At 41.1% G+C, this 25,598-nt stretch overlaps 1 protein-coding gene and 1 pseudogene across 4 annotated transcripts in view; one reads left to right on the top strand and one right to left on the bottom strand.

Annotated features, from left to right (window-relative positions):
* Positions 1 to 25,598, bottom strand: part of SHROOM3 (shroom family member 3) — a 384,232-nt gene that overhangs the window by 140,428 nt on the left and 218,206 nt on the right. The window lies entirely within an intron of this gene.
* On the top strand, positions 3,418 to 4,554 carry LOC103110667 (ornithine decarboxylase-like; annotated as a pseudogene).

Below are 25,598 nucleotides of genomic sequence, written 5' to 3'. Positions count from 1 at the left end.
AAAATAAAGAAAAAAAGAAAAGAAAAGAATTAGGAGCAATGCAGATAAACATCAAGGTTGCTCCATGGTATCTTATCCCCAAAGTAGACTCAATAAATCAAATTCCCTAGGGATGTCTATTAATTTTAAGTCATTATTTTAAAACTTAAGATTGTATCCTGGGAGGTTGTACAGTAGCTAGACTTGGACTTAAAAGCTTGAGGTCCCAAGTTTGATCCCCAGCATCTACTGTGCCAGAGTTATCTCTCTCTTTCCCCTTCCCTTCTCTTTTCCTTCTTCTTCTCCCTCTCCTATTATAGCAATACTAGCTATAATCCTACTTCATTACCAAAATCCTAGCCAAAGTAGCATAGAAATCACAAATAAGAATAAATTATCACTACTTATCTCCATTTTATTGGTCTTGTCTCAGACCTACTGCAGTCCAGCTTCATCTTCAGCCCCTAGCAACGGCTCTTATCAAAATCACTATCAATCTCTGGAGCTTGCCAAGGTCAGTGGCTTGGAGTCCTGGAGTCCCTCAGCAGCAGCATTCATCACAGAAAACTGCTCTCTTCTTGGACTTCTACAATATCATACACTCTCTCAGAGGCTGGCTTCCTTCTCTCAGTTTACTTGACAGTTACTTTTATTTATTCTTCTTCTTCTAGCGTTTGCCCTTCTTCCGTAGCCAGTCAACAGCGTCAGGTTGAGCCTGATGTAAAGTTTCGAGACCTCCTTTGAATCTGGAGAGGTGGCAGTTGTTGACTATGTGGGTCATAGTCTGTCTGGAGCCACAGGGGCAGTTCGGGTCGTCTCTGGCTCCCCAGCGATGGAACATAGCTCCTTACAGGGGCCAAAAGAAGGATGAAGTACTAGAACGCGAGGTCATGGCCAGGTGACATGTGATAGTGGGCAGGCAAAAGGATCGACAAAACAAAACAGTGCTAAAATTTTTCTTTATTATTTATTCCCCAAACAAAATAAGATTGATTATTCTTTATGGTTTCTTGGAATGCTGGAGATTTGGCCCAGACCAAGGGTCTCCTGCAGTTTAAACAGGACAGGAAGGATTTTTTTTTTTTTGCCACTAGGGTTATGTATGTGTTCTAGTGTCTGCATGACTACTTCACTGCTCCAGGAGTCCTTTTTGTTTGTTTTTAAAGAATAAGAATCAGGGGGCTGGGCAGTGGTGCACCTGGCTAAGTGCACATATTACCATGCACAAAGACCTGGTTTCAGACTTCTGGTCCCCACCTGCAGGGATAAACCTTCACAAGCAGTGAAGCAATGCTGTAGGTAGGTGTCTCTCTCTGTCACTTTCTCCCTCTCTATCCCCTTTCCCTCTCAAGTTCTCTTTGTCCTATCAAATTAAATAAAATTTAAAAAAATCTTAAAAAAAAACAAAACTTAAAAAGAGGATGAGAGTCAGAGAGAGGAGAGACACTGCAGCACTTTGCCATGACCCATGAAACTTCCCTCCTGTAGTTGCCTTCATGTGGTAACTTGGGGCTTGAACCTGGTAACATGTAACAGGTTGGTGAGGCACCAACCTGCCGCCTAGGGAGCAGTTTTCATGACTGGTTCATAGTCTGCTGTGCTCCTATTTCCAAATGGCTTTAGTGATCACACCATAATGTGGGCCCTGTCTACATTGTCCACCATATCTCAGCTATACAACTTCCTCCATTTCCTTCAACATCTCATGCTTGTTCCCACTTTGAGGTTGTTGCACTTGATCTCCTCTGTCCAGAAGAAATATACCTTCACTGACAGAGTGATTCTTATTATTTAAGTTTTCATTCAAAAGCTGGTTAACCTTCTATGACTCTTCCTGAAGTAGCTCACCCCAGTCTTTCCATTGCACTACTCCACTCTGTTTTCTTTGTGGCATCTATTACTATCTTGATTTATCCTCTTCATTTATTTGTTTACTTGTTGATTGCCTCTGTACCCCCATGAGAATATAAGTTCTCTTGTATACCTCACACATATTACTCACCACTGCATTCCCTAGTCCTGTTATTTCAGTAAGCACTCTACACTGCTCACTGAAATGACAGACATAGTCATCTCTATGTTTAACAGCAGCTTTCAAGGTATTTATATATAGCAACTCATTAGAACTAAATATTGAATAGTCAATCTGAATAACTCACCAATTAAGAAAGAGATAGAACCATGAGCAACTTGAAGAGGAGAATATGCCTGATTGGAATCCACAGCCAAATAAAATTTATGTTCAATTCTGTTTTCTTTCAGCCCTTTCCAAGTGTTAATTCATCAAGAGTAGTCAAAAGATAAAGGCAGAGTAACCCACATTTCCCTTGTACTCTTCTAGTCTCTAGTTTCCAAGTCTGACTGTAAAAGATTAATGTATTATGATTGTATAAGATAGTCCGTTTATATACTAGCTTCTTATAGTCACCCGATCATGCTTGGATTTATTCAACATCTGACCTGAAAGCAGGTCTGCTGAACTTGACTCTGCAGCTTTATCCAACAAGGGATGTGAAGGCTGCTAACATCAATGTAAGCAAAAGCACCACTTTTCAGGCTTTACTCTGATGGAAATAGGTTAAGTAAAAACGATCTTGAACTTTATTATTGTTATAACTTTTTCTGCTCCACCTAATGAATTTATAAGTGCTTGAGATATTATACAACAAATTATTGATCTAGAAGGCATATCCCTATCTGCTACTGCTGTAACCACTTGCTACTGCGTTGTCAGAAAAATCATGACATATTTTTGCATAGAAAAACATAAAAAAATATGTCATGACTTTTCCAACAACCTAATGTAACTTGGACAAACCATTTAACTTTGTTGAGCATCCTTTTTCTTTTCTTTTTGTAAAATGAGTAAGCTTTAGTAGACAACCTCTAGCTTTAACTGTGCATTGTGTAGAAATGGATTCAGTGGTCAGTCCCTATCAGCCTCAGCTACCTCCGCCCCTCAGCCTGAGCTCCGGCGCCACCTCAGGCCGGCGGTCCTCCACGGCCTGAGCCGGCTGACAAGGGGTGGGGGGGGGGACGGCGGTGTCTCCGTGGGGCCGGCCCGTGGCGGCTAAGCACGCAAAGAACATTTCCAGAATTGCACTGAGGGCATACACATTTTCAGCAGAACTTGAAGTTCCTGGAGACATTGCTATTCCATCTCTTTGTTGCATTTCAGAAGAACATCAAATAACCATAAACAACTTCAGTAATGATGAGTTTGATTGTCATTTCCTTAATGAAGGTTTTACTGCCAAGGATATTCTGCACCAAAAGATTAATGAAGTCTCTTCTTCTGATGATAAGGATGTCTATGTTGTGGACCTGGGAGACATTCTAAAGAAATATCTGAGGTGGTTAAAAATTCTTCCTCAGGTCACTCCCTTTTATGCTGTCAAATGCAAGGATAGCAGAACCATAGTGAAGACCCTTGCTGCTGTAGGGGCAGGATTTCAGTCCAGCAGGACTGAAATACAAATGGTGTAGAGTCTTGGGGTGCCTCCTGAGAGAATTATCTATGCAAATCCTTGTAAACAAGTGTCTCAGATTAAGTATGCTGCCAATAATGGAATTCAGATGATGACTTTTGATAGTGTAGTCAAACTGATGAAAGTTGCCAGAGCACGTCCAAAGGCAAAATTGGTTTTGCAGATTGCCACAGATGACTCCAAAGCAGTCTATTGCCTTAGTGTTAAGTTTGGTGCCACACTCAAAACCAGCAGGCTGCTTTTGGACCGGGCAAAAGAACTAAATATTGATGTCATTAGTGTCAGCTTCCACTCGGGAAGTGGCTGTACTGACCATGAGACCTTTGTGCCCGCCATCTCTGATGCCTGGTATGTCTTTGACGTGGGGGCTGAGGTTCTCTTCAACATGTATCTGCTTGATATTGGTGGCGGCTTTCCTGGATCTGAGGATGTAAAGCTTAAATATGAAGAGATCACCAGTGTCATCAACCCAGCATTGGACAAGTATTTTCCATCAGATTGGGGAGTGAGAATCATAGCTTAGCCAAGCAGATACTACGTTGCATCGGCGTTCACACTTGCAGTTAACATCATTGCCAAAAAACTTGTATTAAAGAAAGGCTCTGATGATGAAGATGAGTCCAGTGAGCAGACATTTATGTATTATGTGAATGATGGATCATTTAATTGCATCCTTTATGATCATGTACACGTCAAGCCTCTTCTGCAAAAGAGACCCAAACCAGATGCGAAGTATTATTCATCCAGTATATGGGGACCAATGTATGATAGCCTTGATAGGATTGCTGAGCTCTGTGATTTGCCTGAGATGCACCTGGTGGATTGGATGCTCTTTCAAAACATGGGTGCTTATACTGTTGCTGCTGCTTCTACTTTCAACAGATTCCAGAGACTGACTATCTACTATGTGTTGTCACAGCCAATGTGGCAACTGATGCAGCAAATCCAGAGCCACGACTTCCCGCCTGAAGTGGAGGAGCAGGACATCAGTGCTCTGCCCATGTCCTGTGCTTGGGAGAGTGGGATAAAGCGACACCCAGCAGCCTGTGCTTCTGCTAGTATTAATATGTAGAGACCATTCTTGTAGCTGCGAGTTTAGCTTGAATTAAGGAATTTGGGGGACTATTTAACTTAATTATTGCTAGTCTTGAAAAAAATCTTTGTTAAGGAGGGTTGGCACACATGCAACAGTATGAAAGACTAGAAGGGGGGGGTCACACCCTGTGTTCCTATGAAAACTATTTGAATATTTGTTTTATATGGATTTTTATTCACTTTTCAAACATGCTACTATAGCATGTCCCTCAGCTGCCAAGCAAGCATTTGTAGCTTGTGCATTGGCAGATTGGGCTAAAAGCTTAGTGCTATGACCTGTTCTAAAAATAAAGTATCTTGAAATAACTAGGCATTAGGAAATATTTATAGCGTGTCTATTCCAAATGGTTCACCTTGAATGTGCTTAATATGAATGGGAATTGACATTTATTCCTGTAGGCTGAGAAAATTCTTCCAGAGACTTGGGCTCATATGGTTTTCAATATTTTAAAAATCCATAGAAATGTGTTCTTTCTGGTTGACACTTTTTTGTTTTGAGTACATGAATCCCGCCTAGTTTGCTGTGAGTTCTCACAAAGAGTAGTGGCATTTTGAATGAGACAAAAGCTGTACTGTCTGCTGCTTACAGTGACCTCAGCCCCTCTTATGCCCAGAGTAGCTGTGAATCTGAGTTCTCAGAGCCACTTGTCAACTAGCTGACCTGTCATGGCCAGCACCCAGGGAAGGTGCATGAGGCTTCATGCTTACAGGGACTAAAGGCATCCCCTGTACACCCTGATGTTACTCCGAGGCTAAATTGATTATTAAAACAAGGAATGTAGTACAACATTTGGCAGTCAACTTAACTTGAATAAATTTGGCAACAATTAAAAAAGAAGAAAAGAAATGCATTCAGCAAACAAAAATGAATCAGCTGACTATGACTGGAAAGACAATAGAAGGTGGGGTCAAGTCAGTAAGTAGGATTGGAATAAGTTCTCTCCCATTGGATGCATCTTTTAGACAGCAATTTTCTAGGGATTAGTGACTTTCTATGGAAAAGTCCATGATATATATATCTCCAAAATTCCCATCACCTGCTGCATTCCCAGTCCTAGAAACCAGACTCATATGCCTAGTCAACATATTTACCTAACATCAATAGGCAAGTAGTGTCCTTTCCTTGCTACAAGATGCTCTGTGGGAAGACAGCATGAGCAAATTCAAGAGCATTGAAATCATCCCAAGCATCTTAGACCACAGTGGAATTAAACTAACACTTAACAATCAATAAAAGATTAGTAATAGTCCCAAAATGTGGAAGCTCAACAGCACACTACTTAACAATTACTGGGTCAAAGAGGAAATAAAGGAAGAAATCAAAATGTTTCGAGAGTTCAATGAAAATGAAGACACAAGCTATCAAAATATTTGGGATACAGTTAAGACAGTACTGAGAGGGAAGTTCATAGCCATACAAGCATACATTAGGAAACAAGAAAAAGCACAAATAAACAGCCTGATTGCACATCAGGAAAAGACCTAGAAGAAGAACAACAAAGGAACCCTAAAGCAACCAGAAGGACAGAAATCACTAAAGTTAGGGCAGAAATCAATAACATTGAAAATAAGAAAACAATACAAAAGATCAACAAAAGTAAATGTTGGGTCTTCAAAAGAGTGAACAAAATCGACAAAATTTTAGCCAGACTCACAAAACAAAAAAGGGAGAAGACATAAATAAATCAGATTGTAAGTGAAAGAGGAGATATCACAACAGACACCACAGAAATTCAACATATCATGTGAGACTTCTGTGAACAACTCTATGCCACCAAGCTAGAGAATCTGGAAGAAATGGACGATTTCCTAGATAAATACGAACTTCCAAAATTAAGCAAAGAGGAATTAGATAAGATGAACAGGCCCATCACAGCTAATGAAATTGAAACAGTTATCAAAAACATCCCCAGGAACAAAAGTCCTGGACCAGATGGTTTTACAAATGAATTCTACAAAACCTTCAAAGAGAGAGGCAGACTGGGAGTATGGACCGACCAGTCAACGCCCATGTTCAGCGGGGAAGCAATTACAGAAGCCAGACCTTCTACCTTCTGCAACCCACAATGACCCTGGGTTCATGCTCCCAGAGAGACAGAGAATGGGAAAGCTACTGGGGAGGGGGTGGGATATGGAGATTGGGCGGTGGGAATTGTGTGGAGTTGTACCCCTCCTACCCTATGGTTTTGTTAATTAATCCTTTCTTAAATAAAAAAAAAATTATAATAATAAAAAAAGAAGAATGAATACTTCTACTTTTAAAAGTCTTCCAGAAGACTGAAGACACTCAATACTCCCTTCCAGCTTCTATGAAGCCAACATCACTTTGATACCAAAATCAGACAAGGACACAACCAAAAAAGAAAACTACAGACCAATATCTCTGATGAACATAGATGCTAAAATATTGAACAAAATTCTAGCCAACTGGATACAGCAGTATATTAAAAAGATTGTTCATCATGACCAAGTGGGGTTTTCCCAGGGATGCAAGGTTGGTTTAATATACGTAAATCAATCAACGTGATCCACCACATCAATAAAAGCAAGATCAAAAACCACATGGTCATATCAATAGATACAGAGAAAGCCTTTGATAAAATACAACATCCCTTTATGATCAAAACACTACAAAAAATAGGAATAGATGGAAAATTGCTGAAGAAAGTAGAGTCTATATAAGCCAAGCTACAGCCAATATAGTCAATGGTGAAAAACTGGAAGCATTTCCCCTCAGGTACTAGACAGGGTTGTCCACTATCACCATTACTATTCAACATAGTGTTGGAAGTTCTTGCCATAGCAATCAGGCAGGAGCAAGGAATTAAAGGGATACAGATTGGAAGATATGAAGTCAAACTCTCTCTATAAGAACAACCACAACAAGGACTGTTAACAAGGGCAACAAAATGGGGAAAAAATAGCCTCCAGGAGCAGTGGATTCATAATGCTGGCACCGAGCCCCAGTGATAATGCTGGAGATAGATAGATAGAGATAGAGATAGAGATAGAGATAGAGAGAGAGAGAGAGAAGTTAGAGACCATGTGGGATCAAACCAGGGTTTCAGGCAAGCAATTCTCGTGTCTTACCAGTGGAACCACCTCCCCTTTCAATTATTTGAGCTTCAGGGACAGACTCCTAACAATATGAGTTAAAATCTAATGAATGTGCAGGCTGAAGCATAAAAGAAGAAAGATGAGGCAGAGGTCCAAGTAGACTTGTGCACCCATGGAAGCCACAGGAGCAGAATATAAGGAATACTGGAGGCCAGAGGCACTGGTACAAACTGGACTTCTGTGCTGCAGCCTAGAACTTGTTTCAGCGGATCTAGAACCTCATCACCATCTTGAGTGACCTTTATTGCTCATACCAAAACACATTTCCTTTTGCTCCTTTGCCTTGGACTTGACATTCTGGACTAGTTCTGCTCTCCTTGTGGCTGAATGTAACCTGTTTACAGTAAATAACCTCTTCTGCTATCTTGGCTGAAAGGAGAGAGAAATAATCTCAATGTATAGTGCAGAAAGCAAGTAGAAAGACCTAAAAAAAGGACAACATACTGTACTTAGTCAGATATTTTCTACTTTGATATAGATACCCTCCTAACCTACTTCCTATTTCACTTCCCTCAATCACTCTAAGGCTAACCTTGTCATATCAAGTAAGGACTACAAAACCTGGATAAGGGCAAGAGACCGGCACACTTTAACAACAGTTCTTTTGGTCACTACCAGGTCACCCCATCATCTGGGGCCCTAGTCAGGGAATCCTGGGATTTCCACATAGATATGATGGGCCTAGACCTCTAACAGATCCCTCTCTCTCCCATCACTGGTCATCTCCATCAGGAACAACATCATAAATTTGCTTGTGTGCCTTTACAAGACTTTGCCCTCAATGTAGAACAACAATGGTAGAAACTGCTCCACTCTCCGAAGGGAGGCTGGGTCAACATACTCTGCTACTTGAGGAAGACAGGTCCCGAAATGAGTGCAGCCTAGAATGTTCCTAGTTATGACCACGGAGTGTGAGCTCAGACTGACAGGGATGCAGAGGCTACACAGGCTCCTGTGCTAAATATGAATAGACATGGGCTCTAGGTCAGATTGATGGGACTTACAGTTAATGGTATTTATATACTTTTTCCGTATTTGGGAGCTTCTCTCTGCCCTATTCCCAACTCTGACACCATTCTCCCAGACAATACTTGTTGTTAAAATTCGTAGGCTCTAGCTGGCCGGGCTAGCTTCACGGCGGGTAACAGAGACGCAGAGACAACGGCTGGGCAGGGAAGCTGTATTTCTTTATTCAGGAACAACGATTCATAAACTAAGACAAACTAATCACCAAACAGAACTCTGCTGTCTCTTTGCGGCAGCACAAGCACTCTCTCTTACTCTGGAACTCAGGAACCCAGGAACTCTGTCACTCTGGAACTCTGGCGGGTTCCCTAGGGGCGGGGCCAAGCGGACCCGCGAAATTAACAGGACTGATCTAATTCTCTTGGCGGGGGAGAACTAGAACCCAATGTAAAGCATACAACAAATACTTTTTTAACACCTGCATGTTAGCTGTTGGGCTCAGGCAAAAATTAGTAAAGTTATGGGCCTCTTGGAGTATAACTAAAATAGACTTCCTTTGAACATGAAGATCCCAAAGTTCATGTGCTATACTTTTTACCTTTACTTTCCTGATTACTAAGCAATTTGTTCTGTTTTATATCTTCATACTTTTCAGCCACAAGGTTGTAGATGCTACCATGATGACAGCCTGACTTCCCTGGGCAGACGACCTTGCCAATGTGTCCTGAAACCCCATCTACCCAAAGGCCTGCCTGACTAGGGAAAGAGAAACAGGCTGGAGGTATGGATGCCCCTGCCAATGTACATGTCCAGTGGAGAGACAACTACAGAAGCCAGATATCCCACTTTCTGCACCCCATAAAGATCTTTGGCCCATACTCCCAGAGGGATAAAGAATAGGGAAGCTTCCACTGGAGGGGATGGGATACAGAACTTTGGTGATGGGAATTGTGTGGAATTGTACTCCTCATGCCACAATCTTGTCGATCACTATTAAATCACTAAAAAAAAAAACAAAAAAACCCCTCAATGTACAACAGGTGGAGCACTGGACTTATACACACCATGTCCCAAAGTGTGATTCCCAGCATTACATGTGCATTCTCTTCCTCTTACAATAAATATATCTTTAGAAAAGAAACCCAAAGTCCTGAGACGACTGTGATTACAAATTCAAGAATGCTGAGTCAGTGTTGCTGGTGGGAGCCCACTAGCCACTGTGTCACCACGGTGCTCATAAAGGGCAGTGTGCTCTAATGAATGTGCAGACACCCTTTATTAACATAAAGGCTAAATACTCAGTATAGAATGGAGGTTTGGGGGCAGGCCTGCCAAACAGCAAATCTCAGACCTGCCACTTACTGCCTGAACTTGGTCTAGGCATCTCACCTCTCTGAGCTTGGATTCCTTTATAAAGAGAGACAAAGCCCCTCACCTACCAAGCATGCTGAGATGCTCAGGAGTGATACATATAAAATGCCTGTCAACTGACTCTGCAAAAATGGTAGCTACTTTAGGTAATTCTACCCTTGTTACACTAAGATTATCTTCCTTAATTCTAACAATTTCTTAATTGCACTTTTCTAGCTGCAAACACTGTTATCAGAAACTTTTATTGTTAGTGCAACTTAAAGATGAGTGGCTCACAGTATCTGAGTATAGACAGTTGAGTATGTGTAATTAAGAAGAAATAGTTTGGTCCAGGAGGTAGTGGAGTGGATAAAGTATTGGACTCTCAAGCAAGAGGAAATAGGTCAAGAAAAAAGTTTAAGTTACCCTTTTCATGGAAATGTAGCAGTAAACAGCACTTGTGAAATTCATCCCCAATTTATTTAAATAACAACCATTTATGTTCTAGTAAGGATTCCTTTTAATAGATCAGGAAATCCTCTCCTAATTTCACTAAAGATAAGAGGCAGATTTTAAAATAGTCTTAACCTAGAGATGGAAAATTCCACAATAATTTTACTACTGGAAACACTGATCACTGGGAGGAAGGGATCTTTCTTTCTTTCTCTCTCTCTTTCTTTTAAAAATATTTTTTGTTTATTTATTGGATAGAGATAGCCAGAAGTTGAGAGGAGGAGAGCTAAAAATTGGAGAGAGACAAGAGACACCTGCAGACCTGCTTTACCACTTGCAAAGCTTTCCCCTGCAGGTGGAGACCAAGAGGCACAAACCCGGGTCCTTGTGCACTGTATTATGTGCACTCAACCAGGTGCACCACCACCCGGCCCCTTTTGTTTCTTTTTTTTTTTTAATGCTTTTATTTATTTTAGTTTTTTAAGAGATGCAGAGATACACACACACACACACACACACACACACACACACACACACACACACACACACGAGAGAAACACCAGAGCACTGTTCAGCTCTGGCTTTTCAATCTGGGGATTGAGCCTGGCATTTAGGAGCCTCAGGCATGAGAGTCCGATAGCATAACCATTATGCTGTCTCCCCCACCCAGGATCTCTCTTTCCATTGGCTTTGCATGTTACACGACTTAAGGTTAGACTGATGAAATAGTCCCATGTCCTTTATAATCACAATTGTTTTGTGTTTCAGCATGAATCTACGTAATGTCCCTTACTCTCAAACTATAAAAAATCTATAGTTGCAGAGTTTTGAGACGCACCTCATCCCTGAAGAGTACATTTAATTCTTCTGTTCTATATCATCTACTGAGAAGTCCAACAAGGGCAACAAAAATTGGAAAAAAATGGCCTCCAGGAGGCACTGAAACCCAACGATTACCCTGGAGGCAAAAAAAAAAAAAAAAGATACTGAAAAATCAAGGAATTTCTCTGTATGTAAAGGAGGCTGAGTGATGCCACCAGTCTCAATCGAGTCTTTGACAGAAATTTGTTAACCACCTACTATTATAGTTGGCACTGGCCTGGGCTCTAAGGCTACCACAGTGAATGAAATGAACACACTCCTTGAAGATAAATTGCTTAAAGTCTATAGCAAAGCATACATACACTTATAATATGGTGTGGTTGGTTATAAGAACAAGCAAAGATATCATTTTATAAGAATACTTGTTAGTCTTTAGGGAGGAAGGGCAAGCAGGCCCCAAGCAGGATAGAGGCTAGAGAGAAACGCCTTGCATACTTAACTTTATATTGAAAATAATGTGGGCTTTCATTACCGAAGCTTTAAGATCCCAGATTCAGTTCCCCAGCATTACCACAAACCAGAGTCGAACAGTGCTCTGGTGAAAAAAAGAAAAAGAAGAATTGAAGAAAGAAGGAAGGGAGGAAGGAAGGAAGGCAGGGGGAAATGTGGAGCAATTAGGGGTTTAAACAAAGGATACACAGAGGGAGAAGACAGGAATGAGGAGGGGAAAGAAAGAGGGGGAGAGGTTTCCATTGTTGTTAATAGAAATATTTGTCTTATGTTTCCAGAAGAAGAATGTTCTCTTGTATTTCATTTGGTATACATAGGTAGCTAGTTCTTTGGAGTTAGGTTAAAAAAATTGAAGAAAAAAAAAAAAGTAAGACCTTTAGTTTGTCACCAGAAAGATATAAACCATAGATTTGATAGTACTTGTTAGAATTTACTTTGGGGCTAACAAAGCTGAAACTGTAACCATAATGCCACTGTAATATGGAAATTGTTTTGGTGTCCTGGTGAGGCAAAGACTTGGCTAGCCATCTCCTTTAACATAAGAACTACATTCCCAAAGCACCAAATAAACCAGGAATCAAACACAAAAATAGGTCTGCCCTCTTTGTACAGCCCTGAGTTTCTGAGGAAGACTAGCATCTTAGCTTTGCACAAAGCACCTTTTCATTTCCAATAATGGCACCGCAGTGAGGTTAATCAGGAAACAATAGGGTAACAAAGGGGAAAATTATCAGTCACATCTTATTACTCCTTTTTAAAAAATGTTTTTGAAATTTTTTATTATCTTTTATCTTTATTTATTAGGTAGAGACAGAAATCAAGAGAAAAGGGGGTGTTAGAGAGGGAGAAAGATAGATACCTGCAACACTGCTTCACCACTCAAAAAAAGCTTCCCCCCTACAGGGGGGGAGGGGGCAGGGTCTTGAACCCTAACCCTTGCACATGTACACTCAACCAGGTACACCACCAACCAGCCCTCTCACTATTATTCCTTTTAACTCAAGAAAATATTAAAAATCTGCTTACAACTCATCTCAAAGACATTTGCAAATATGGCAAGTATCAATGTCACTTTAATTCAAACACCCTTTCTGATGTTCAGTTTCAGTATTCTCTCCCCACCACCTCCCCAGGTATTCGAGGCTGCTCTGCAGCACAGAGCTTCCACACTCCCTCTTAGTTCAGACATTGAGCACACTGCTCCCTCTCAGATACTCTGACTCCTATAAGTACATCCGGACTTTCCTACCACAATAGCCACATTTGATAAAAACGAGGTAGAGAGGGGCACTGCAATTTTGAAACTGAATGGTAACTACCCTTACTGGGAATTCTCATGCCTCACTCCCACTCTTGGAAACCTGGATACAAAACGGGCTTTCAAAATGACTCAGGCTGGAGTGCATGTCGCTCAAGCTCCATCTCCCAGGAAACACAGAAACTTCCCAGGCATGTCTGAGGGCAGCAAGTATGAGGCCTGCAGCTGTAATAGACTGTCTTTGCGGACAGCAACACTTCAGGGTAGCAAGACCCAGATCAGGGACAGTGTCTTTAGGCAAGCATCCACCAGCCTGGCCATAGAGCACATCAGTCATCATTTTTTTTTTCTGTGTAGAATTTTCATGAGAAATCAAGGGGGAAAATGGCAGTTTTGAAAAATAATTTTTTTAATCATTTAAAAACTGTATTTATGCAATAAAATACTACATATCTCTTTTAGAATGTTCATTTCTCTTTTGTTTTTAAATTTCTTTTTGTATTATCTTTATTTATTTATTGGATAGAGACAACCAGAAATTGAGGGAAATAGATGAAAGAGATGGAGAACAACTGCATACTGCTTCACCACTCAAAAAGCTTTCTCCTCGTAGGTGGGGACTCGGGGCTCGAACCCCGGGCCTTGCACTCAACCAAGTGCACCATCACTGGCCCCAAATGTTCCTTTCTCTCTGACATACATGCATAGCTTAAAAAGTTTGGTTGGAAAAGTTCAAATAACCTAACTTACAAATAATATCATGTTGAGGGTTAAAAGCAAAATTTAACTAAGTAAGAGTTTTTCTCCAAACTGCACCTAAGCCTCCACCGAATACTCCAGAGAAAACATGGAGTCCTCAGCAATTACACACCTATCTGATTGTGCAGAGAATACATTCACTCCTTCCTACCCACCCCCTCAGGACTCTTATTTCAAAATTCCATAGACTTTTCTTTAGTTCCACACTCAGCTCACACTGCTGAGAAACACATTGCTATTTTGTGTAAATCCAGAAGCAAACAGGAAAGAGGCAAAACCAAAAACAAAGAAACAAAACAGATTCTGAAGTGTAATCATCTTGGAAGTAGTTCTGATAGTGGGCTGCTTTGCCATCTGTGTGATTCAGGTTCAAGTCCAGCTTCTACAGCATTGAAGGGAGCTTTGATGCCTTAGTGTCTTTTATTCTCTCTCTCCTTTTGCTTCTCTATAGTAAGAAAATGTAGTTCTATATCATGCTTGTCAGTATCAGAGGAAAAAAAGATATTAAGGGATATCTGACTGAAAAAATATCTTGAAATATTTTTCTTAAAGGAAATATTTGTGTAAATTGAATGTGGAAGATAGAGGGTGTTCTTGATAATTTTGAGAAAATGTCCGGGTTATCACTTGGGCTGCACCATGAATGGTTCTGAGTGGGAGCCCAGGGATTTCCTTGGGCTGCCCAATAACTAGCTTTCTAGCCAGAAGCCAAGTTCTAGAAAAAGCCAAGTGACCAGGACGTCAGACCAACTTTACAAGGTTCTGTTTCCAATCTGACTCCTGTTTATGGTCTTTGACCTTAGTCATCATTTGCAGCACAAGTGCCCTCAGACATTCTGAGATGTTGGCATCCTGAGTGATGAATATACATACTCGGGCTTGGGGTCACTTACTATTGACACACTCAGGACTGCAGGAGGTACATTACAGGGAAGGAGAGGAGGGAGAATGCAGGAAAGGAAAAGTAAAACACCAAAATACAATTATTAAAGTCAAAATATCCTACACTAAAAGCAGAGCCATGAAATAAGTTTAAAAAATATATATGCTATATAAATTAGGAACACTGTCCTCTAAAATAAACAAATGTATCACTAAGAGAGTAAACAGAGGTGAGCTATAAATCAAAATCTCCTGCCTAATGCATTCCTAGAATTTGTTCCTGAGAGTGGATGGCAGAGAGAAATGGCTGTGCAGGGACCCAGGCCACTCAGAGGCCAGAAGTCCAGGCATTTTATGGGAAAGATAAGATCAGCTGGTCCTCTTCAGTAGCTCTAATCACTAATGTCCCTCCATCAGATTCTCAAAACCATAAACAGAGAAGAAAAGAGCCTTTGCTTTAGTGAAGACACAGCAGGGCCGGCAGATACATGCCATCACTACTATTTCCCATCACATCCCTTCTTTCCTTCTTTTTTGCAGGCAGACCTCATTCCCTGTGGCCTTTTTAGTTCAACCAAGAGGAAAGTATCCTTCCCCAGATCTTTTGTTTTGTTCATTCTCATACCAAATTCTCTGGCATGTAACTTCTAACTTTTGAAAGAGGATTCTAGATTGGACAGTTCACTTTCTTTGTCATGTGCATGACCCAAGTCCAGCTTGGCCCCCATTGCACTGGAGGGAGTTGCTTCAGTGTTATGGTGTCTCTCCCCTCTCTCCTCTGTGTTTTTGTGTCTCTTTATTTAGAAAAAGTCAGTTTGTGGCTGGGCAGTGGTGCAACCAGTAAAGTGGACATGTTACCATGTGCAAGCATCTGGGTTCAAGCCCCAGGTCCCCAGCTGCAGGGGGAAGCTACAGGTGTCTCTTTCTTCTCTCTCCCCCTCTCTTGTACCATTTCTCCCTGACTCTATCATAATTTAAAAAAATAAAATAAATGGGACACCTGGTTAAGCACAGACATTACAGTGTGCAAGGAACCAGGTTCAAGCCCCTGGCCCACCTTCAGGGGAAAGCTTCACAAGTGGTGACACAGGGTTTCAGGTGTCTCTCTCCCTCTCCACCTCCCTCTCCTCTCTCAATTTCTCTTTGTCTCTATTCAATAATAAATAAACAAACATATAAAATAGCCCACCAGGAACAGTGAATTTGTGGGTAGGCACCAAGCCCCACTGATAGCCTTGGAAGCAACAACAAAATTGTTTTAAAGTGGTGATGACAGGGAGGAAAAAAAAGGAAATGAAAAATAAAAGTTTTATCTGCTTACAGGAAATGGAACTAACTGGAAACCTAGTAGAAACTTTGGTATAAATACTATGGCAAATAGTTAAATATTTACAATATGAGAAGCGTTTCATTAGAAAACAAATGTAAGACAGCCTGGCTTCCTGCCCTGTCTCAGCAATCAAGAATGTTCCCTGGCTGAGAGCTGCCATTTTATTGACATTCAAATAAGATTTGACTCCAGGAAAAGAGAGTAGGCATGAGCACAGGAAATACAATCTGCAGAGCGAATTGTACTAGGCAAATTCACTCAGATGCAGCTATCTCCAACAAAAAAAATTGTGATGAAGAAATGGGCTGAGAACCATATAGCTTTCTTCTACCCTAAAATTCTTAATCTCATCTGCTCTGATCCTACTTTCTGGTTCCTGTTCATTAACCATCAGTCTCAACTTAAGTCATGTCACCTTCCATACACCAGGCAGATGTTACCATAATTCCACCCCAACTTCCCTGGGCAGATGACCTCACTAATGTGTCCTGGACCCTCACATCTCCAGAGCTCTGGTCCACTAGGAAAAGATAGAAACAGGCTGGGGGTATGGATCGACCTGTCAATGCCCATGCTCAGTGAAGCAGCAGCTCCAGAAGCCAGAATTCCTACCTTCTGCTCCCCATAAACAACCTTGATCCATACTCCCAGTGGGGGAGAAGTGATAGGATGAAGATAAGAGGGCTCTGAACTCCAGCTCCATCAGCACCCAGAGACAGATGGGAAAGATGATGGAAGGATAGCAAGAAATCCTCCTTTTGTGCTGTTTGTGTTTTGTCTTATACAGTGTAGGTCAGTCTGATGTCCAGCTTTGTCTGTTCAGCTATGCCTCACATAACTTCCTGATGATGGTGAGGATTAAGTGCAGTGCTGAGGCTCTGTCTGGCATTGACAGGATCTCTCTGTCTCTCTGTCTCTCTCTCTCTCCCTGCCTCCCCCACTCCCTCCCTCCCTTCTTGCTCACTCAGTTCTCATTCTAGCTCTTACATACTTGGCAAGAAGAGGAGATAGAAATGGAAAAACATAGGAGCAAGCCACAAAAATCCCACTGAAGTCATCTGTACTTTTCTGGACTCTCTCCATCAGAAGCACCACTGTGTGTTTGCATTCCTGATGGAGAGTTGGTTGCATGAGGGTTTTTCATGAGTCCCTGGTTCCTTCAGATTATACAATAGTGCTTATTAGAAGCTATTCTGTCAGAGTCTCAGAACAGGTTCAGAACACTGAGCCAGGGAAAAATGTTCCATCATCCTTACACCAGTTTCTAGGATAGAAGTGACTTTTGAATGATTGAAACGACATGTTAAGGAGTGAGGAAATGCTTCCATGCTATCGTCTGATAAGAGACTGAGAGTGATGCAGGACGATAGTTATGGGGTTTGTTTTCCTGGTGACCCTGAACCTCATCACCTCATGCCTCTAGAGCTGAACCTCTCCAAAGAGCCCTCTGATCTTTCAGCCTCCACTGAATTTATTAACTCCCTGCTGTCAGGTTTTGGAATGGTTGTCCAAACTGCTCCCGAAACTACAAAAGCAGTCTGCCTCTTCTCTGCATCCCACTCCACCCCCAAATCTTGACCTCTTCAGAGATGATATTATAAGCCATTCCATCCCTTAACACTGTCTCCACTGGTTTCTAGACAATGCTATTATTCCTCCAAATGTCACTTTCGCTAATGTTTTTCTCATCTTAGGGCCAAGGTGGCAAGTCCTGTTGCTTCAGCTCTCGCTTCAGGTATCTCATTCACTCTTCTCATCTTCATATAGATAATTCTGCAGCTGCATTGGCTGTATAGTGGTAAGCATAGCTGCATTCCACATAGATAATTCTGCAGATAATTCCCTATGGAGGTAACTCTCCAAACTGTAGCATCACTTTAGTAGCTTTCCCTCAAATCATCATTTTCTCAAACAGAAAAAGATCTGGAACATGCTCCCAAATGACCTGGTATTACTAATGGCCTTACAGTTCCACATTTGGTGGGTTTTTCATAATTAGTGACCAGATATATATTTTAAATTTTTAATATTTATTTTATTTATTTATTCCCTTTTGTTGTCCTTGTTGTAGTTATTATTGTCGTTATTTATGTTGTTGTTGTTGGATAGGACAGAGAGAAATGGAGAGAGGAGGGTAAGACAGAGAGGAGGAAAGATAGACACCTGCAGACCTGCTTCACTACTTTTTTTAAATTAATTTTTATTTAAATATTTAAGAAAGGAGACATTAACAAAATCATAGGATGGGGGGAGGTACAACTCCACACAATTCCCGCCACCCAATCTCCATATCCCATCCCCTCCCCAATAGCTTTCCCATTCTCTATCCCTCTGGGAGCATGGACCCAAGGTCATTGTGGGTTGCAGAAAATGGGAGGTCTGGCTTCTGTAATTGCTTCCCCGCTGAACATGGGCATTGACTGGTTGATCCATACTCCCAGTCTGCCTCTCTCTTTCCCTAGTAGGGTGAGTCTCTTGGCCAACTGGATACAGCAGCACATCAAAAAGATTGTTCATCACGACCAAGTGGGATTTATCCCAGGAATGCAAGGTTGGTTCAACATACATAAGTCAATCAATGTCATTCACCACATCAATAAAAGCAAAGCCAAAGACCACATGATTATCTCAATAGATGCAGAGAAAGCCTTTGACAAAATCCAACACCCATTCATGTTCAAAACCCTACAAAAAATGGGAATAGATGGGAAATTCCTCAAGATAGTGGAATCCATATATAGCAAACCTACAGCCAACATCATACTCAATGGACAGAAGCTGAAAGCATTCCCCCTCAGATATGGGACTAGACAGGGCTGTCCACTGTCATCATTACTCTTCAACATAGTGTTGGAAGTTCTTGCCATAGCAATCAGGCAAGAGAAAGGAATCAAAGGAATACAGATTGGAAGGGAAGAAGTCAAGTTCTCACTATTTGCAGATGATATGATAGTATACACAGAAAAACCTAAAGAATCCAGCAGAAAACTACTGGAAGTTATTAGGCAATATAGCAAGGTGTCAGGCTACAAAATCAATGTACAAAAATCAGTGGCATTTCTTTATGCAAACACTGCTTCACCACTTGTGAAGCAACTCCCCTGCAGGTGGGGAGTTAGAGCTCGAATCGGGATCCTTATGCCGGTCCTTGTGCTATGTGCCACATGCGCTTAACCTGCTGCGCTACACCTGGCTCCCATTTAGTGACCAAATCTTATTGTTTCTCCTCTGGCCTGCCTGACAGTCCATTCATTTAGTTTCTAGTATTGCTGCTCTAATTCAGGTCTTCCTCACGGTTTACCTGGACTACATGTCTTTGTTTCACAAGAAACGTACTAACCAGCCTTCACACTGCCAGTCTTCAGCAGACTACATCCCCATGTTTCTGCTGAACCTCCTTCCTTCTTTCCTTCCTCCCTTATAATATTTTTATTTACTTATTATTGGATTATGTCAGAGAGAAGTCAAGAGGGGAGGAGATAGAAAGGGAGACAGACAGACAGACACCAGATCCCTCCTTTATAACTTGTGAAGTTCTCCCCCTGCAGGTGGGGACCCAGGTGCACCACTGCCTGGCCCTTGCCAAACCTCTTTCTACACTCCTTAGGTCTTTCACCACTTGCCCATGCATTTATTTTTATAAAATAAATGAATGAGAAATCATGGGGCTATTTGGTATTTGGGGCTTTTAAAAAATAGATGTATTCTTGTGTGTTTACCAATTTCCTTAAGTTTCCATGTTGTTAATTGTTTCATTAAGTCTCTTAAGGGCAGGCTGATCTCCCCAGACTGGATTCAGGTTCTCAGAAAATTCATATACCAGGGTTCTAGAACCACAGCACAGGGCTTCACCTCATTGTCACAGTGCTCAGCCTGAAAACTCTTCATGTAAATCATTCTTCACTCAAATACAATGTAGGTCAAAAAGTCAAATGCTGTGTCTTCAGTATTCAACTGGAAAAAAGGAAGACTACATTTTTAAAAAATGACAATTTTTTAAAAATTAAAGACAAAGAATGACTATGCAGGGGCTCTAAAAACAAAGAGTCTACAAAGGAGCCAGATGGTGGCTTACCTAGTGGGGTTCACACATTGCCATGCTCAAGCATCCCTTTCTGTATCTATCTCTCATCTTCTATCAAAGAAAGAATGGGAAGGAGGGAAGGAGGGAAGGAGGGAAGGAGGGAGGGAGGGTGGGAGTGAGGGAGAGGGGAAATGGATGTTGGGAATAATGGAGTGGTGCAAGCACAAGTTTCAGTGATAACCTTGGTGGAGGGTGGGGGAACCTGCAAAGATATAACTTAGGACTGGCTTCTGTACAGGAGGAAGAAAAATGCTACAAAAGTTATTTTTTCAGGTGACAAACTGGAGTGTATAGAGTATTGTATCAAGGCTCAAATTACCAAATAGATATTTATTTTGTGGCCCCTATTCCTTTTCTTAGTAAGTACACACAGAAGTATTTAAAAGTAAAGGGTCATACTGTAACTTACTATCACTATTTAATTAATATGAGAGGGGGAAATGGATCAAATGTCTCAAACTTTTTGATGCATAGAACATAGCTCTTGAGTATATGCTCCTTCAATATAAGCACTTAAAAATGGTAATCAGATAGAATTTTTAAATTTTTTTATTATCTTTATTTATTTATTGGGTAGAGACAGCCAGAAATCAAGAGGAAAGGGAGAGATAGAGAGGGAGTGAGACAGAAAGATACCTGCAGCACTGATTCACCATTTGTAAAGCTTTTCCCCTGCAGGTAGGGACTAAGGGCTTGAACCTGTGTCCCTGTGCACTGTAACATGTGCACTCAACCAGGTGTGCCACCTCTCGGCCCCAATCAGATAGAATTTTAATAGTGGGCTCAAATTGTTAATACATTTCTAATAATGACATGTTATTTGAAATATTGAATCTAAAAACTTAGACCAGGGAGAAGAGAAACAACTGGTGTCATCACTTTATAAGATACAACTATATCTAAATAGAATAAAAGGACATAAATCATGGTGAGGTCTTGTATGATACAACAAATGCTAACAAAGGGGTTTTCAAAGTTAACCTAATTGCCAAATAACTTGGTTATAGCAATAACTATCTATTGCCTTCTTAAACCCTTAGACAACAGGAACCTTCCCTTTTCTCTATAAAGCCCATATTTCTCCCAGGCCTGGGACCTCTAGGATGGGGCTCACTTTCCTGTATACTTCTCTCAATTCATACCAACTGGTACTATATCTGCTGATCCCAACCTAGCAGTGCAACCAGTACCACCTCAGCTTGTTATACTTCCAACTGAGCCCAGAAACATCAGGTGTGGAATGTGAGTTCTTCAGCTTCATTATTCTGCCACTAATTCCAGATGATACCATGACACCAACCGAACTTCCCTGGGCAGACAACCCCACCAATGTGTCCTGGAGCCCTGCCTCCCCAGATCCCTGCCCCACTAGGGAAAGAGAGAGACAGGCTGGGAATATGAATCGACCTGCCAACACCCATGTTCAGCAAGGTAGCAATTACAGAAGCCACACTTTTTACCTTCCGCACCCCATAATGATCCTGAGTCCATACTCCCAGTGGGATAAAGAATAGGGATGCTATCAAGAGAAGAAATTAGATATGGAGTTCTGGGGGTGGGAATTGTGTGGAAATGTACTCCTCTTATCCTATAGTCTTGTCAATATTTCCATTTTATTAATAAAAATTTTAAAAATAAAATAACATAGTTGGGAGATAGAGTAGTTGATAGAGTGCAGACTTTGCATGTGTGAGATTTCCAGTTCCATCCCTTACACTATGTATCAGAGTGCATCTTTCTCTATTTAAATAATAAATCTTAAAAACAAACAAACCCAGAAACCCAAAGTAAATGGAAACCAATTCCTATTGTTCAGAGCACACTATCAGGCTGCAAGTATGTCTTTTAGAACTAAATTCTTTGCTAATCAGCAAACATGAAACTTATGGTTTTAATTCCATTTCTAATGCAATCAAGTATCATAATGAATATCATATTTATATTGTTACAAGTCTCTAAGGTTGAATTCTTGACTGTGGTCAAAAGTAATTTTCCTTAAGTTACAAAAACATCCTTTTATTCTTCTGTCAAGTATATTATTGCTCTTATAAAAAGTCTGCATAACCAGCTTACCCAGAAAAACTTTCAGTTAAAACATTTACATAAATTTCAAACACCAATATGGGATATAGCTTGAACTAAATAAAGTCTTTAAGGAGAAATGGTAAAATGTGGATATTGAATCAGCTCTGTAAACAAGACCCACTGTGTAAAATAGCAGCCATAGTGACAGCTGTAACAACACTAATCGTTTACTATGTGCCAAGTACATTTCTGTTACATATTTTTTTAAGTTTTAACTTGATTTAAATTTTTTTAAAAACTTTTATTTATTTAATATTATATAGAGATAGAAAGAAATTGAAGGGCAAGGGCAAAGAGCATAATAGTTATGCAAAGAAACTCTTAAGCCTGAGGCTCCAAAGTCCAGGTTCAATCCCCCACATCACCATAAGCCAGAACTGAACAGTGCTCTGGTTAAAAAAAAAAAGAAATTGAGAGGTGGGGGGGGGTAATAGAGAGGGAGAGAGACAGAGAGATTTCTGAAACCCTGTTTCATTACTCATGAAGCTTTTCCCCTTTAGTGGGGACCAAGAGCTTGAATCTGGGTCCTTGCACACAGTAATGTGAGCAAGATGTGAGCAAAGTGTGCCACTGCCTGGCCCCTAACTGTTGTATTTTTAAAGAAAGTATTTATTTATTTAGTTAGTTATTATTATTTGTTTTGTCTCCAGGGTTATCTCTGGGGCTCAGTGTCTGCACTATAAATCCACTGCTCCTAGAGGCTATTTTTTCCCTTTTGTTGCCCTTGTTGTTTATTGTTGTTGCTATTTTTGTTGTTGTCATTGCTATCGTTGTTGTTGGTTAGGTCAGAGAAATGGAGAGAGGAGGGGAAGACAGAGAGGGAGAGAGAAAGATAGACACCTGCAGACCTGCTTCACCACTCGAACCGGGATCCTTATGCCGGTCTGTGCACTCTGCACCACCTGCACTTAACCCGCTGCGCTACCGCCCGCCCCCCAAAGCATGCATTTATTATTATTATTTATTTTTTGCCTCCAGGGCTACCACTGTTCTTTGATCCTCTTTCTTGATCAAAAAACCCAATTCCAGTTAACTCTGAAATGCCAGCAAAGCCATTCAACCAGGGCAAGAATTCTCAAAGGGCTCAGCACTTTCTCACTCTGATGACTTTGGTGACTAGGTCAGTATCACACATGGCTTGGCGAAAGTTCCCCGTTGACCCCACTCTCTGTATCCCTTCACATGACTCCATCTGTGGACTTCAGTTCAATTACTGCTGAAATTCTCAGCTGTAAAACAGCCTTGGAGAAGCAGGATGATAATTTACTTTCAACTTCAAATAGGATTTGTAAACACTGTGATAAATGAGGAGAGGTGCAGACACTGCATTCTTACAGCCAGCCCTCTTAAATGGAAGTGCACTGCATTCAGAATCAATGGCATATGTCACTTGTTTCAAATCAAGACTAAACTTCCCCAGCATTCCTGTCTGGCACCTCTCCCATCTGCAACCCTGAAAAGGACGTCAGTCAAAATCACAGGTAACTGACCTCACAGGTAACTGACCAGACAGCATGTCACAGAAGACCATGATTTCAAATCCATTATCCACACTTTTGAGTGTAGGTGGTACTTGTCAATATGCACTAAGGATCAAAGTGAAAAAAATGAAACTTTGAGGAGTCTGGGTCTCATACATATACAATTTCATCACTCTTGGCAACTTTTGTTCCACCCCCCCACCCTTCCATCCCCATTTAGACAGAGAGAGCAAAGGCAAGAGTCAGATGGAGAGTTTAAGAGGTGGTAAAATAGCTTGCTTAGATAATGTGCTGCTCTGCCATGTGTATGATTCAGGTTCAAGCCCAGTCCCCATCTCACTGAAGAAAACTTTGGTGCTGCGGTCTCCTTTACTCTCTCTCACACACACTCTCTTCTCTGTCTTTATCGAGAGAGAGAGTTCATAGAGAGGAAGAGAAAACCATAGCACAGACTTCCTCTGTTGTCTTAGTATCTCCCATGTGGTACAGAGGCTCACATCAGGGGTGCTCACACGGCAAACACTTGCCCATCCCAGAGAACTATCTCTCCAGTCCCCTAAAAATTTAAGTTCTGAACACCAAAAATTTAGAATCAACTTCAAATGTATTTGGATTTTCTGTAGTTTCTTAAGTTACTGTTTGTTTGTTTTTTTCCTTTTAATTGCTGATTCATTCCCTGCGCCCACTCCTATTCTCATCTGGTTCAGTGAGCAGCTAGGCAATCCTCTAAGGGTGCCAAAGAAGAAGGTGAGATTGGTAAAGGCCAATTGCAGATGCAGACACAGTATCACTCTCCAAGCGCTAACTCAGGGTACAATCTATCATTTCAACATTTGGGGTTGTTCATGTAAAATATTAGATTTCTGATAACATTAGTTTTTAGCCAACAACTCACCAGAGTGGAGACTGAAGTGCTCCTGGGTAGGGTATGAGTTCTTCATTTTGCACTATTCCCCATTGTGCTCTTAGGAAAAACATTACTTACATTGTATACCTTGTCCACTTCATTCATTTGTGGTTCTTTCTTGGTCCTGCAGCCATTTAACTTTGCAAGTTCCAGAGATAATTCATCAGAAACTATTAAACCTGTGTTCTCTCTCTCCATCTTATTTTACTTTATTTTAGGACAGAGAGAAATTGTGTGGGGATAGGGGAAATAGAGAGGGAGGGAGAGAGAGAGAGAGAGATAAAGAGAGAGAGACAGACAGACAAACAGACAGACATCTGCAGCACTGCTTTGCCAGTCATGAAGCTTCCATTCTGAAGGTGGGGACTGCGTCCTAGTACATGGTAATATATGCAATTAACTGGCATACCATCACCCAGTCTCTAAACTTGTATTCATATCTGGAAGGTACTAAGGTTGATTTCCCAGCTCCATGACTTTGTGAATTAGTGTCAGGCTGCTCTTGATGCCATTTCTTCAGCAGTGAGGAGGAAGCCACAGTCTGGCCAATAGCACCGCTGACTCCACCTAGCTCTCCTCTCTGACATGTCCTTCCCTGAAACTGAGGTGTGATCCTCTCTTCTTTATCATCAATAAAAGGAGCTAAATGGACGTTGAAAAGTGAAATTCAGGTTTGCCTGGATACTTCCATCAAACTCCACGTTTTCTAATAACCTGCCAACCTGCCTTTCTATAGGATGTCTTAGGACTACCTGAGGGCTTTTTATGACAGTAAAGGATGGAGATGCCAGTGAAACAGGTAAGGCCTTTCTCATGTAATGTTGCTACACAATGCAACTCTGCCTAAATACTTAAAATTCATGGCCAGTGTTTTATGTCAATTATGCACACAATGAAACTTGATGGCATAAAATAGGGCTTGCCTGGGAAAAGAGTTTGGTCAGTGGTTACCAAAGGAAGAGAGTTGAAGACTCATTGTTTTTAAAGAAATCAGAGCCACACAAATAAGGAATGTGCTCATTTGTTAGGTAC

The sequence above is a fragment of the Erinaceus europaeus genome, chromosome 3 (genome assembly GCF_950295315.1).
Source record: "Erinaceus europaeus chromosome 3, mEriEur2.1, whole genome shotgun sequence".
Lineage (NCBI taxonomy): Eukaryota > Metazoa > Chordata > Mammalia > Eulipotyphla > Erinaceidae > Erinaceus > Erinaceus europaeus.
The sequence above is the reverse complement of the archived record's forward strand: the minus strand, read 5'-3'. Positions and strand labels throughout refer to the sequence as shown.